The following is a 16,739-nucleotide window of genomic DNA, read 5'->3' as shown; positions in this document are numbered from 1 at the left end:
TTTTTTTTTTTTTTTAGTTAAACAATAGACGTGGTCTATAAAACCCTAAACAAGAAAAGAAAGGGCCTCTTCCCTTTCCATATCATTTGAAAAGCCCATTGATCTGAAGAGCGACACCTTGGGAGAAACCAGAGAGCCACCCCGACTTGAGGCTGTCATATTTCTCATACAAAAGCCTCTCTGACCTTTCGTACCTTCTTTGGGTTGCGAATCCTGAAGCAAGCTTTTCCAAAGCCCAAAAAACTGATGCTCTGAAAGTGAGTTTCACAAAGGAATCTAAATCAAACTTTAGAGTTTCTCTGCTGCAAAATCTGAGAGCCATGAATCCAGGTGAAGAGATGGTGGCTGACTTCCATTCCATCAAAATGGGGGAGCATGTGGCTCCTAGACTTCCTCAGATCTGCACACCAAACATACTATGTGCATGAAAAAAGTCAATAACTGGAGGAGTGGATGAGAGGTTTTATGACAGAACAAATGGGATACTTTATACTACATTTCCTTCCAGAACACCGCATGTAACTAAAAGAGATGTTTTAAAGATTAATTTGATTTACTACTTAAAATATACATACAAGGCAAGCCCATAATTTAAAGATACTAGATTCCAAATCCTGATAACACTGAAAATACCTTTAACATTTTTTTATTTTTTTAAGTTTATTTGTTTTGAGAGAGAGAGAGAGAGAGACAGTATGAGTGGGGGAGGGGAGAGAGACTCCCAAGCAGGCTCCACACCCTCAACACAGGTCCCAACGCGATACATGGCTCGAACTCACAAACCATGAGAACTATGAGATCATGACCTGAGCTGAAATCAAGAGTCAGATGCTTAACCAACTGAGCCACCCAAGCACCCTTAATTTAACGTTTAAGATAATTGTACATTCACATGCAGTTGTAAGAAATTGTAGAGAGATCTTGTGGACCCTCTACCCAATTTCCCTGACTGATAACATCTTACGAAACCATAGCGCAATCTCACAACCTGAATATTGACATTACTACAGTGAAGAAACTGAACAAATCTATCACCAGGATCACTCCTGTTGTTCGTTTAACCACATGTGCTTGTCTTCTATCCCACCACCTCCTAAATGCCTGGTAATTACTAATCTGTTCTCCATGTCTATAATTTTGTCATTTCAAGCATGTTATTTAAATGGAATCATACAGTATATAACCTTTTGACTTTTTGGCTCTTTTTCAGCATAATGTCCTTCAGACCCATCCAAGTTGTTAGGTGTATCAGTCATCTGTTTCTTTTTATTATATTCCATGGTATGGATGTACCACAGTTTGTTCAATCATTCACATATTGAAGGACATCGGGGTTGTTTCCAGGTTTGTGCTATTAGGAGTAAAGCCACTATTAGGGCATCTGGTTGGCTCAGTTGGTTAAACAACTGACTCTTGATTTCAGCTGAGGCTCAGGTCATGATCTCATGGTGGTTCATGAGTTTGAGCCCCTGTCAGGCTCCATACTGCTCGGAGGCTGCTTGGGATTCTCTCTCTCCTCTCTCTCTACCTCTCCCCTGCTTGTGCACCTGCTCTCTCTCCCAAAATAAATAAACATTTTTTTAAAAATAAACATTTTTGGAGGCTCCTGGGTGGCTCAGTCAGGTAAGTGTCCAACTTTGCCTCAGGTCATGATCTTGCCTTTCCTGAGTTCGAGTTCAAACGTCTCATCAGGCTCTGTGCTGACAGCTCAGAGCCTGGAGCCTGCTTCAGATTCTTTGTCTCCCTCTTTCTACCCTCCTCCGCTCACACCCTGTGTCTCTCAAGAATAAATAAACATTAAAAAAAAAATCTTTTAAAAATAAACATTTTTGTAAAAAAGGAATAAAGCCACTATAATCATCCACATATAGAGTTTCGTGTGAACATCAGGGTTGTTGTTGTTGTTAATGTTTATTTATTTATTTTGAGAGAGAGAGAACATGCACACACTCATTCATGCACATGAACGAGGAGGGGCATGGGAGGGGGCAGGGGGAAGGGCAGAGAGAGAGGGAGAAATAAACCCAGGCAGGGGATTCTCCTCCCTGACAACACAGAGCCTGACCAACCATGAGATTATGACCTGAGCTGAAATCAAGAGTCTGACACTTAAATGCGTGAGCCACCCATTTAAACTGAATATCAGTTTTCATTTTTCTGGGATGAATGCCCGGGAATGTAATTGTCAGGTCACATCATAGTTGCATATTTAGTTCTTTAAGAAACTTACAAACTGTGGGGCACCTGGATGGTTTACTTGGTTGACTGTCTGACTTCAGTTCAGGTCATGATTTCATGGTTCTTGAGTTTGAGTCCCACTTGGGGCTCACTGTTGTCAGCACCACAGCCCTTTTTGGAACCTATCTCCCTCTCTCTGTCCCTCCCCTGCTTGCACACACACTCTCTCTCTCAAAAATAAATAAACCTTTAAAAATGGGGGGAGGGGCACCTGGGTGGCTCAATCGTTAAGCATCTGACTTTGGCACAGGTCATGATCTCATGGTTCATGAGCTCAAGCCCCACATTGGGTGAGCACAGTCCTGCTTTGGGTGAACTTGAACCCCACTTTGGGTGAACCCTGTCTCTCTCTCTCTCTCCCCTTGCTCATTTATGCCCTCTCTTTCAAAAAAAAATTATTTTTAATAAATAAATAAATACAAACTGTTTCTGATTTCCAGAGCAGCTGTACCATATTACATTCCTGCCAGCTACATTTGCTGGTCTGCATGTCTTCACCAGCAGAAATAGTGTGAACACTACTTTTCATTTATCCATTCCAATAAGTATCTAGTGACATCTTATTGTGTTTTTAATTTGCATTTCCTCAATGGCTAATAAGTGGTATTAACCTCTTTGCATGTGCTTATTTGCCATCTATGTGTCCTCTTCACTGAAATGCCCATTTTCTAATTGGATTATTTGGTGTACTTACTGTTGAGCTTTGAGGGTTCTTTATATATTCTAGATACTAGTCCTTTGTCAGATATGTGCTTTGCAAATATTTTGTCCCAAACCCTAATTTATTTCTTCATCCTCTTCATATGCTCTTTCATAGAGTGAAAGTTTTCAATTTTAATGGAGTACATCTTATCATTTTTTTAACAGATCATGTTTTTGGTGTCAAGTCTAAGAACTCTTTGCCTAGCACTAGATCTTGAAGATTTTCTTCTGTGCTTTTGCCTAAAATTTTTGTTTTGTGAAATCTATGATCAATTTTGACTTAATTTTTGTATAATGTGTGAGACTTAGGTTGAGGTTCATTTTTTTGCCTATGCAGTAGGCAAACCTTCAGACTTTTTATTGGATAAGGCTATTTTCCAAAGTAAGCAACTGATTCCTGGATTTGAAAGTCTTTTTCATCTGCAGTCTTAAAAACAAACCAAAAAAATGCCATCAGCTCTAAACGCATTGTTTGATGTTACCTCTTCCTGTACCAGTGAGACTGTCCTCCACATGAGAGAATTGGTGGATAAAATAGCATGACCCATGGAAAGGCAGGGGTCTTTACTTCACTAAATATCAACTAAGGAGGATTATAATGCATACCCCCATTTTCACCTATCAATCTTAAAGAGCCACGCCCAGGAAAAAAGAAAGTTTAGGATCTTCTCTAAAATAGTTCCCAGTTGGTAAGGGTTGTAAAGCTGAGGAAATATTTTCCAGGAAACCTGGTAAGATCAAGAAGAGGGACAGGGACAGAAAGAGTTCTCCATTCCTTCAATGGCATTTCTAATTTTGATGACCACAATTTTATAACAGTGATCTATTAATTCACAGTGAGCTTTGAAAATTCCTCGATTGATTCTGCAGCCCAGGTGAGCCAGCTCCACAGTGCATCCTGTGATCAGTATTTCCAAAAGAACTTGTTTGTTAACTCCAATAAAAAACAGAAGCCTGTGTCCATACCCTTTACTGGATTATTCAGAGTGGGATGGGTGCTGATTCATTTCCAAAGGCTCTGATGAGCAGGCCAGGGATGTTTTCCCAGTGGAGACCCACCCCTCAGCCCCCAGCCCCTCCTGCTCCTCCCCTCCCAGGATAAACACAAAGCAGAGACCAAGCTCCCAGCGGGATGACCTATAAGTGACCCTTGGACTGACCTAACACTCTGGTCACTCTCACCGACAGATTTGTTTATCTTGGAACCTCGGAGCCTCTGCACCCAAAAGCTTCAACTCTAGACTCCAAGTCCTCCCAAGTGAGCTGTCAGTCACAGCTTAAGTGCGTGTGGGACATGATAGCCTGAGTTTATTTACCAAAATCTGATGTTTATGCTGTCCAGCAACGAGTAGGGGCCATGGGCTGCTGCATTTAGTAATTGAGGAGCCAGCTAAATGTCTCCATCAGGCATTAGCTCTTACACTAAAGAATTATCAGTGGACTCTGACAGGGCATCTCCCCTTCAGAGATTAAACGTCCCAGGGTGATCCAAATTTGGCATCTCCAAGGGAGGGGTCTGTGGTTAGGCCATTCCCCTAGAGCTTATTTTGCTGAAACATGAAGGGCAGAGCCACAACTGGGATGAGGGAGGAGTTTGGGCCACTCGCCCTGGTTCATCACATTGGGTTTGTCTGATGGGACGACAAGGAAAGTTTACACGTGCTAGTGATACCTTGATATTTACCTAAAAAAGATATAGATGCTGTCTCTCATTTGAGCACTGGATGGAGTGATCAACAAATTCAAAGTCAAAGACAGGTGGAAAAATTTTACTAAATTACTTTTTAATAGATTTTATTTTCCCAGATACGATCACTTAAGGAACCCCAACTGACACATAGAATCTGCGCTGCTGGTCATATTTCAGTGGTAATCAATCCCAAAGGGATTGAGTCTATTCAGAGGATTGCATTCACTCTTACTCAAGCCCGCCCATACACAGTTTCTCTCCGGGTGCTATTTTCCAATGGTTAATAAGGCAAACGTGGAGAAATGAGGCCTCCTCTTTTGGAGAAATGAGGCCAAACCAAGAAAGATGACAAGGGTGATTACAGAAATGGGCTTTTTCCCCTCCTAGCAGAAAATTTCATTTAGATCTGAATTGTCAAGGAATGCTTTTATTTGGAAGACCAGATGAGGAGAGGGAGAACAGTCCCTTCAGAGGGCAGTGCAGAAAGAGGGCTCTCCTCCCCTTTTATCCCATTAAGCCCTGCTGGTCAGTGACTGAGAAGGCCCCTCTATTATCAGCCTTGGCTTAAATAAACCTTCTGCCTCTGCACCCAGCCGCCCCCCTCCAAGCTGCAGGCCCATCCATCACTGTCACCTTTGCAGAGCGGCTGCCATGACAGTTCATGATCATTAACCAGCTCTGGTGTGCTTTGTGTTAAAGTTAAGACACATCAAACACAGAAACTCCGCAGTTCCTTAAAGTTACAGGAGACGTAGATGCGCTAGGGCAGACATCAGCCAAACTTGACACACAGCTTTGACAAAAGGTGAAAATGAGGCCTGGGTAAAAGTGCTTCAGTATCCCTTCTCATTTCCCACCCCCCACACACTCTGGCGTGTGGGAAACTGTGAGCAAAAGACACAGCGACTTTTGAAACCATCGTTCCTGGTTGCCTTGTGAAGTGCCCCTTCTGTCAGGGTGCCTCCCCAATCCCCACAGCAGAAAGCCTGCTCCCAGAGAGAACACGCACAGGAAATTATCTCCCTGCTGTCCTTGGCACACTTATCTTCTGAGCCATTTCATAAACTTCTAACCCATGGGCTCGAATCCCTGAAGGCAATGTCGGGTAAACAGTGTCTCTCTATTTCTTAAAAGGTTGTAATATATAAAGAACAGGGTGCACGAAAGACGTCTGTGTATTTGGGTGATCCTGCTTACATTTCATGATTTCTCTCTGGTCCCACTGTTTAATTAAGACATTTGCTTTTCTTATCATGACTTTTCTGCAACAAGGCCCAGCTTAGGGAAATGACCTTGAGAGGAAGTTTGAGAAGGCAAGGGAGCTGGCTCTGCCAGCCAGTATTTAAAAATTAAATAACAAAGAGAAATAAACAAGCAGCCCACAACCACCCAGCCATCAATGTGAAGGAATATGCATGTAATTCCTCTATGCCTTTCTTCATTCAAATGACATTTCTTCGGTGTCTCCTGTGTGCCCCAGGGTTACAAGGAGCAAAAAAAGAGGGTTATAACTCTTAAGGAGCTTCGAGTCTATGAAGACAGACAAATATAATATCTACAGTGGAGATAGGCACTGGGGGAACTGAGAATGAAGAGGGTATCAGGACAGGAGGCATCAAGAAGGACTTCCAGGGGGTGTGGCCAGCTGGCTGGGTCTTGAGGTAGGAACAGAACAACAGAGAAGGGGGGGTATAACAGCACGCAAAAAGGTACAAAATTAATGATTGGTAGCATTTATTAAGCCCATACTAAAATCCAGGCAGTACGCCCAGCGTGCTATAGATCTGCACAGCAGCCATTGGCCACAGGCGGCTATTGAGCACTAGAAATTAGACTGGCGAACTGAGATGTGTCATAAGACTAAACTACACAGAGGATTTCAATAACAAAGTATGAGGAAAAGAATGTAGCATATCTCAGTAATAATTTCATATTGATTACATGTTGAAATGATAGTATGTTGGATAAAGTGGGTTAAATAAGATGTATCATTAAAATTAACTTCACCTGTTCTTGTTTTTTTAAAGAGGCTACTGGAAAAAACAATTACATACATGACTCACATTTGTGGTTCATCTTCTCTTTCTATTGTTGTAGATGGACTGTCTTTAATCTTCCCAACAACCGTGTGAGTTCTGTGCCCTGATGAAGTTCACTAATGTGCCTGCAGCACACGGCTGGTGAGTAGCAGGAAAGAGGTTTTCAAGGGTTCAGCACACATGGGCAGTGCTGGGGGGCTGGAGCATACCATGTGGGCCTAGAAGGGGAAGCGGAGGGAGTAAGAACCAACACAGCAAAGCAATTTCATTTGATACATTTGTGTGTGTTGTTGTTGTTTAAAAATTCAAAAATATAAAGGAACAAAGTGACATGCAAGGATCCCTCAGCCCCAACCCGTTTGCCACCATTTTCTTCGTTTCCCTGAGTGGTACTCAAGGCATAACATTGATATATATTTGTATTATAGGGGTACCTGTGTGGCTTAGTCAGTTAAGCGTCTGACTTCGGCTCATGATTCATGAGTTCGAGCCCCACATTGGGCCCTGCTCTCAGCACAGAGCCCGCCTCAGATCTTCTCTCTCCCTCTCTCTCTGCCCCTCCCCTACTCATGTTCTTTCTCTCTCTCTCTCAAAAGTAAATAAACATTTAAAAATATAAACACATAACAAGCATATTTATACATACATATTTTGTATATGCATATATATAAAATCTTCTGTCTTGTACAAATGGTATGGCTCCTCTTTTAGCTGTTTTGTGTACAGGGCTAATAAGATTTTGCTAAGGAAATTTCTTTAGCTTTAAAAACACTTTTTTGGGGCGCCTGGGTGGCTCAGTCGGTTAGACATCCAACTTCAACTCAGGTCATGATCTCCATGGCTCATAGGTTCAAGCCCTGCGTTGGGCTCTCTGCTGACAGCTTGTTCAGAGCCTGGAGCCTGCTTCGGTTTCTGTGTCTCTTTCTCTCTCTGCCCTTCCCCCACTTGCACTCTGTCTCTCAAAAATAATAAATAAATGTAAAAAAAATTTTTAATAAGAAAAATAAAAGCTTTTTTTTTGAATGTTTATTTATTGTTGAAGGAGAGAGAACGCATGAGCAGGGGAGGTGCAGAGAGAAAGGGAGACACAGAATCCAAGGTGGGCTCCAGGCTCTGAGCTGTCAGTACAGAGCCTGACGCTGGGCTCGAACTCACAAACTGCGAGATCATGACCTGAGCCAACGTCAGATACTTAACCGACTGAGCCACCCAGCTGCCCCAAAATAAAAACACTTTTGAAGCGACTTATTATATAGTGTCTGAGACCCCTCTGAGCTCAAAAATCCTTTGACGCTGGAGTAAAATTTTATCGTTTGGTCCTGCTCTTCCACCATATTATTGGTCACCAGTCTGATTTATTTGATGTGAAATTCTCCGCCAAGAACAAGGCCCTTCATTGCAGCATTGCTCCTATGGGAAAATAGGATTTTGCTTACAATAAGTCACTCTCAAATATAGAACAGTTCCCTTGAACATAAAATGTTCAGTTGCATAGCATTTTTGCCAAATGTATTAATGAATACAATGGAAATTGGACATTTAAACAAAATTATTTTTTCACTTAAAGAGAAGAATTAGTCTTCCATTTTACCCTGTGTATCGGTACATTCAAATCCCAGACCGAGTTTTTTAAGGGTTCAGTGGCCTTAGGTGAACTGTTTAACCTCTCCATGTTCATTTTCTCATTGAAAACATAGACATAATAGTATCTACCTCATAGGATTAGGAAGAATAAGTGAAATAGTGTGTCTAAAGGTGCTTAGTTTAGCTCCCTGAATATAACACTAAATAAATCTGATTTACTATAATTATTACTGCATAACTTGCATCTTGTGAACTATAACCTTTAAATTACTTTTTTAATGTTTTATTTATTTTTAAGAGAGAGCGAGAGTGCAAGCGGGGAAGGGGCAGAGAGGGAGACAGAGGATCCGAAGCAGGCTTTGCACTGACAGTAGTTACCGAGCTCGATGCAGGGCTCAAACCCATGAACTGTGAGGTCATGACCTGAGCCAAAGTCAGACGCTCAACCAACTGAGCCACTCAGGTGCCCCTAACTTTTAAATTATAATAGTATGATGTTATAGTTATATACTTATAGTAATATAGTATTGTAAAGTATAGTAATGTAAAAATTAATTATATTATCATGCTTAAATTCTTAATGTTATTCTAAATGGTCGCTACTCTATGGGAGTATTCTAGCATCATGTTTGGCTTTTATGCTCATACAGGTGATATTTAATATATCAGATCAATGCTTAATAAATATACTGAAGGGTATACACAGCTTTTCCATGCCATTCAAAGTCCTCACGCACAGCATCTCCTTAATGAAAACATCATACCTAAGACCAGATCAATTCTGGACACTGTTTTACAACTAAAGAAACCACAGCTACAGATCTATGGACATAATTTAAATCTTCAACAAGCTCCTCACCTAGACTTAGGAAAGTAGTCCTCGGATCCTGGTTCTAGTTTGTAAGTACCTCTAAAACAGCCTTCATGTGGCTCGCGGTGCTCCAGGGCAGAGACTGGAGTAATTCAGGAAGTGAGCTGTGAGCCACAGCAGGCCAATGGTCCAGGCACGCCCTGAGAAGCCACCGCACAGCTCAGTGGCCTGTATGTCAACCTTGCCAAGAGTTATGTGGTGCAAAGTGGCTTACATAACTACTTCCTGACTTTGGGTATTATTATGTTTTTATTTACCAGCAGGGAAAAAATTACTATATTTTCTATTCACTGTATTTCTAAAGGACAAAACTAGAGCAAAGAACCAACTGCCCCAGGTTGGAGACTCCCAAGATATAGGGGCGGTGGGTCAATGTCACCCCTGCTTTCACACCCACAAGGCTGTGCTAGGAGACTGGGTCTGGGAGGGGCTAAGACCTTGCTAAGGTCCAGGTGGGGGCTACTGGACAGCAGTTAGGCAGCACTAAGGATGTTTGCCCCAAAGTATTAATAAAATACTCCCCTAAGAGAGGCGTCACTCTGTGGTAAGCAAGACAGAACAACCTTGATAAAACTGTAAAAAGTGGGGCAAGGGGCAAGATCCTTTTCTATTCTGCCGTCACACTGCAAACACGGCCAAACAAATAAATATGAGTTTCAGGTGGAACATTGCAGGTGGCTTGAAACCAAACCCTGAGAAGTCTGTATCCAAAAGGAGAGACATCAAGTTTCTGAGTGAGTGACAAGGCTTTTATTGACACTGTGATGTTCTATTTTGAGGTCTCCCCCAGGGCCATTGTTTATGGAGTTGTACTTTCCGTGGACTTGTGTGAGTTTGCACCTTTCCTCCCAATGGGATTTTCACAAGTCCTAACAGCATCCCCCTGAGGCAGGTGAAGAGAAGTGCTCACACTGCTTCCCAGCACGAAGGCTCTGCTGGCGACCACAGGGACAGTGGGAAGGCAAAGGGGAGACACTGCTTCTACGGTTGCCAGAGGGAATCACAAGCCTCCACCCGTTACCAGTTGGGACATGGAAGGGAGAGGTTAAAGGTCAGGAGGTGAGCGTTACCTCCCCAGTGTCCCCCCACACCCAGAACCATTCCTCCCACTGGACCAGCTCAGGGAAAACAAAGGAAGCCATAAAAAACTTGGCTTTGTAACATAGCCAATCACACGCACTATAACACACTTTTGGTGGACCCAGAAAATAAATATAACCATTTTGGAGGCAATTTGGCAGGGGCTACCAAAATGTGAATAGGTGTTTCTTTTGAGTCAGCAGTTCTAGAAACTCACTGTACCAGCATACTTACCAGAGTATATGGAAATATTTCCCATGGCATTTATATTTACTGTAGCTTCTTTTTGTAAAAGTAAAAACTAAAAACAATCTAAATACTTATCAATAAAAGGATATACTTAAATAAATTATGGTGCCTATAAATCTATGCAGTCGTTACATGGATTGAAATTAACCTATACAGAAAGACATGGAAAGATAGTTGAGATTGTTCTAAAAACACATTCAAGACTAATAAATCATACTCTGCCACTCCTGCGGTTACGTCATTTGCATGATAATAGAAGGCAAGGATGCCTGAAGCAAAAAGAAATGAGTCTTCTAGAGTGGAATGTGTGGATATCCCGGGCTACAAGAGAAGCCTTAGTGGAGACAGATATTCCCATGGGAGGCAGAAGTCACCCAGTGGAGGGAGCCCATGTTCTGCTGACCCCTAAGGGAGGCTTCTTTGGTTGCTTGTGGGGTAAGGGAGCAAGGGTACCTCAGGAGAATAGTATCAGATTATGAATGAAGCCTAATCCTGTTTCATAACACTCTCTTCATTGCCTCATGCACCTGGTATTATTTGGTTAGTTTTTTTTTTTTTACATGTTTCTTTATTTTTGAGAGAGAGAACCCGATGTGGGGCTCGAACTTTTGAACCACGAGATCACGACCTGAACCAAAGTCGGATGCTCAACCGAGTGAGCCACCCAGGTGCCCCTGGTTAGTTATTTTTGATTTTTTTTTTATAAGCACCCTCCAAACCATAATCCAAAATAAATCAAGCAACTGGATGATAACTCTCATTTAACCAGATGACACGATTCTAGCCCCTTTACCTGCCCACCTGCACTCCTATCCACCATGCCCTCACTCTCCCGAAGAGTTGTATTGACTATGTATATTTTAAAGTATATACATTTATTTTAGTTTTTAATTATAAAAAAAGGAGTATTATGCTGTTTGTAATCTTTTGGAACTTATTGCTTCACTTACTATATGCTAAGATTCATTCACATTGGTATATTTGGTTCATACATTTGACTGCTGTACAATATTTGTCTACTCTCCTGGTGTTTCTAGGTTTTTGCTGTTGTAAACAGTACTGTTTGAGCATTCTTGTGCATTGCTGTTATTGCTATTATTGTTTTATGTAAGAATCACTCTTTGGTATATACCATGGAGTGGAACTGACTAGTCATAAAGTTTGTAAATGTCCCACAGTAGGAAATAATGCCAATCAAATTTTCAAAGTGATTGTACCAATTTACACTCCCACTGGCCATGTATTAGAGATCCTTTCTTGAGATCTGCATCTTTCCGACATTTGGTTTTGTGAGATTTTTTATTTTTGCCAATTGAAAGGATGTAAAATGTCCCATTTTACAGGTGTCACAGTGGACTTGATTTGCATTTTGCTGATTGCTGGGAATACTGGATCTCTCTCTCTCTTTTTATTGAGAGAGAGAGGGCACAAGTGAACAAAGGCAGAGAGAAAGAGAGAGACAAAGAATCCCACAAGGGGCAGAGAGATGGGGGGGAGAGAGAGAGAAGTGGGGCTCGATCTCACGAACCTTGAGATGATGGCCTGAGCCGAAGTCAGATGCCTAGCTGATTGAGCCACCCAGGCGCTTGGATGTCACTTTCATATGTATGCCGACCACATGTATTTTCGTTTCTGTGCACTGCCTGGTTGTGTCTTTTGCATTCAAAGACACCAAGTCTTTGATTGGATTGTTTGTGGTCTAAGTAAATCTTGTTGCTGCCTGAAATGGAAATTCCAGGGGCAACATTTTTGAATGAAACTCGTTTTCCCCTTCCAAGAGACAGGGCCAGAGGGACACTCAGAATCGTAAGAAGCTGGTTTTGACAGAGTTCAGCTGAAGTCTGAGCATGAAATCCTAAACAGCCCGAGACAAAGGAGCTGAGTGGGGCTGGGAGGCTAGGCCAGCTACGTCAAATTCTTCCCCTTTCCTGCCTCACTACCTACAGCCGCTGCAACCCCCGGCACCCTGTGCCAGGGGCTTCCCTGCACTTTCCACAGCACCCTGCCAGGAGCCCTCAGCACCTACATGTTTGGTGTCGCTGCCGGTGGGAGCAGAACAGCAAGTTCAGATTTTTACCCAAGTCATTTGGCAACCAAAGCAATAGCTTCAGCGCGGCTCTCCAGCCATTAGGAAATGGATTTCCAGAGGTTTCTGAGTAGCGAGGGGAAGCACAACATACACAGACACAAATTTTCCAATCCATACACAGGAAACGGCAGATCCAGTTCTGTTAAGAAAAATAGATTGAAATTTAAGAGGAGATAAGAAAATAGGAAGCACAAAGCTCATTCCAGCTCTGCTCCAGACCAAGTCATTTTAAGCATCACAAATCACCCGTTCCTCCTATCCTGCGGCTGCAGCTCGTCCACACTGCCAGGAGCCCCGCAAAGCCGCCTGCGCAGCGGCTCTCGTTCGGATCATAAGGGGTCGACCAGCTGGCATCTTTGTTTAGTTATCAATTAATATCCTCCTTATGACCGCCCAGGTCTGCCTCCTCATCCCAGTCCTGCAGACTCCCGTTCTCATTCCTCCCTGTTTTGCCAACACCTGACATCAGCCTGTCTTCTCTGGCCACAGGCGAGGTGAGGTCAGGGTGACCCGCCCTTGACTTAGTTCCTGTGCACTGTGTCAAAGAAGTCAAATGTTTCCTCTCACACACACACACAGTTACTATATGAGATAATGGTGGGAGTCCTTGCACAATGTGTACTTCTACGAAATCATTGCGTTGTATACTTTATTTATTTATTTCCTTTTAAAGATTTTATTTTTAAGTAATCTCTACACCCAACATGGGGCCGGAACCCACAACTCCGAAATCAAGGGTCACACTGCTCCACCAACGGAGCCAGGCAGGCGCCCAGTGTTGTATACCTTAAAAATATTACAGTTTCATTTGTTAATCATACCTCAATAAAGCTGAAAAGAAAATAAAAACCGAACAAAACAATGACAGCCTGGGAAGGACATGAGCCACCGAGAGGCAAAGGGAAGGTGAGGCTCAAACTGACGATGAAGGCTTTGGTTTCCCTGATTTTAAATAGAAATCATAAAAGAAAATGCTTCGAGGAGTAGGGGAGGGGAGGGTGTGTATGTGTGTGTGCACGCATGTTGTTTTTATTGTGGTAAAATATACATGACATGGAATTTACCCTATTAACAATTTTAAGGGTACAGTTCAGTGGCATTAAGTACATTCGCAGTGTTGTGCAGCCATTACCGCCATCCATCTCCAGAACTTTCTCATCATCCCAAACCGAAATTCTGTACCCATTAAACACTAACTCTCCACTCTCCCCTCCCCACAGCCCTGGGGAACCACCATTACACTTTCTGTCTCTAGGAATCGGACTAATCTAGGTACTTCATGTCAGTGCAATCAGACAATATCTGTCATTTTGTGCCTGGCTTCTTTCACTTAGCAGAACGTTTCCCAGATTCATCTATGTTGTAGCATGCATCAGAATTTCATTCTTTTTTAAGGCTGGATGATATTTCTTTGTACCTATATACCGTATCTTGTTTATCCACTCACCTGTTGATGGACCTTTGGTTTGTTTCCACCTTTGGCTAATTGTGAACAACACTGCTATGAACATGGTGTACAAGTATCTGTTTGATAAGCAGTTTTGAAACATTTAAAATCATGTTTTCCTCCAATGCACAAACTACTGAGTACCTATCTAAGTAAAAACTGACCACCAGACTAAGTTGCCCCACTGCAATGAGATCAGTTTTAAGATAGGAACCAAAGGACTGTGCACTGCCTGGGTTCTGCACAGTTCCCATAACGCTCAGCACCAGGGGATACATCCAATCAATATGGACCGCTGGGGACACAGGGTGTCACACGGGTGCCTGCTGAGTACTAGACCTCACAAGGGTCAGTGAGGCCCAGGTTATCAGTTCTTGCCACGGCCCTGCCTTATCAAAGGGTTATTTAGCCCTCGTTTTGATTAGTCAAGTACTTTATAATCATTTACTAATAGATCTTTTCCATCATCAACAGCCATCACCCAATATGTGGACATAGAGTATGTAGGGAAGGAGCCAATTTCAGTGGGGTTTATATGCAAATATGGATGAAATCACAGAGACCAAACCTGCTTTGTCCTTGGGAAATAGTGTTTCCATTTAGCCAAGCATAAATATTAAATTTGCTCTTTGGTTAGTGAAGGTGTAGTCGTGAGGCTGGCATGTGGTCATTGTACCTGATCATGGTATTAAGAACCCACTATCCAAAAGGATGGCATTAAGAGCCATGAGCCTGCACTGACTTTTCCCTATGCCCTCCCCCAAACTTCTTAGTTTAGAGCTTCTATTGGTAAGAAGGCAGTAGAGTGAGGAGAACAACCCCATAAAAGAGCAGATCCTCACTTGCTGAGCAACCTGCCCCAATGACCTCATACTATCATCTTCTCACTCACTAATGCCAATTATGGGGCTTTCAAATCGCCTTCAAAACTGCAATCTTCCCAGTGTTTTACTGCTCATTGGCATACGCAATTATACAGAGTTCTGAATCTATTTTCTAAAATGAGCACATGTTATATTTAAAATGAAATGAATGTAATACATTTTATTGAATCATTATTAACATATAAAAATGACTTGCATTGGTAATCATATTAATTTTTATGCCACATATATTACATTATGCATTATGCATTTTATATGCATAAGATATTTCACAAACTTAAGAATTACTTTGCAGGTACTAGCTCTACTTATATTGTTATTTTTCCATTTTTTTGGCTACAATATTCCCAATACACATTTCCATATCATACATGGAACTAGTGAATTTTCTTATGAATTCTATTTATACATTTCTGGCCTAAGGATTAGGATACCAGAAGGTAGCAAGCAGGTGCCAGAAAGTTCACTTATACAAAAATTATGACATATTTTTCCACTATCTGAAATGGAAACTGAAAAGACAATAAAAGATAGTTACTTTGTAACCAAGAATCTGCATTTTGCAGATTATGATTAGCTAAACCTTAATGACTTTATTCAATACATTCATTTGTTCATTAAGCAACTATTCAATGCCTTTTATGCATGGCAAGTTACCAAGATGAGTAAGAGCCCTGCCCCAAGGAACCTCACTGTCAACTGATTCTATACACCAGCAGTTGGCAAACTTGGGCCCATGGTTCCAAATCCACCTCACATCTTGCTTTTGTAAATAAAGTTTTATTGGAACACAGGCACACCCATTGGTTTATGTATTATCTGTGATTGTTTTCATGCTACGACGCAAGCTCAAGTAGCTGCAAAAAAGACCATATGACCCATAAACATAAAATAATTACCATTTAGCCTTTTACAGAAAAAGTTTGCTAACCCCCGCTCTTGAATGGACCAAAGTAACCTTAAATTTTGGAAAGTTCTGAGAAGACTTGGCCCCATTCCCAAATGCTCTGAAAACTCCAAGAAAATGCTCTTGCTACTCAAAGTGCTATCCACAGACCCACAGCATCAGCATCATCTAGGTACTTAGAAATGCAGAATCCCAGGTCCCACCCTGGAGCTACGGAATCAGAATCTGCAATTGAACAACATTTCCAGGGGATTCATATATACATTAGAGTTTGAGAAGCATGGTTCATGTTAGACAAGGTTCTCCAGAGAAACAGAACGAATAGGATGTGTGTGTGTATAGAGAGAGAGAGATTTATTGTAAGAAATTGGATCAAGTGATAGTGGGGGCTGGCAAGTCTAAAATCTGCAGAGCAGGAGGGCGGGCCAGAAATTCCTGCAGGAGTTGATGTTACAGTCTTGAGTGGAAGGCAGTCTGGAAACAAGATTCTTCTTTTTCTGGGGACATCAATCTTTTCTCTTTAGGGCTTCAACTGATTGGATGAGGCCCACCCCCATTATGGAGGGAAATCTTTATTCTAAGTCTACTGATTCAAATATTAGTCACCCCTAAAGAATATCTTCGCAGCAATATCTGGACTGGTGTTTGACCAAATAATTTGACTCCATAGTCTAGCCAAGTTGATACATAAAATTAACCATCATGTGTTTCTAGGTAGAAAACAGAGAATTTGAACCTCACTGTGTTATAGGTGGGAAACTTAGATGTCAGGGAAGAATAGGGGTAGATCTGTGACCCATATGTAGAATTGATGAAAGTAGGTCTTTTGTCACCATCAAATACCCTCTCTTAGAATCTACCTCAGGCATACATGTCTCCTCCTAGGCCCCTACCAGGTCCCTCACGTGTTAGAAAGAGATTAACACTGGATATACACACGCAGGGACTTAAAGAAGTAA

The sequence above is a fragment of the Acinonyx jubatus genome, chromosome D3 (genome assembly GCF_027475565.1).
Source record: "Acinonyx jubatus isolate Ajub_Pintada_27869175 chromosome D3, VMU_Ajub_asm_v1.0, whole genome shotgun sequence".
In the NCBI taxonomy this organism is placed as follows: Eukaryota; Metazoa; Chordata; class Mammalia; order Carnivora; family Felidae; genus Acinonyx; species Acinonyx jubatus.
This window is presented reverse-complemented; position numbering follows the sequence as displayed.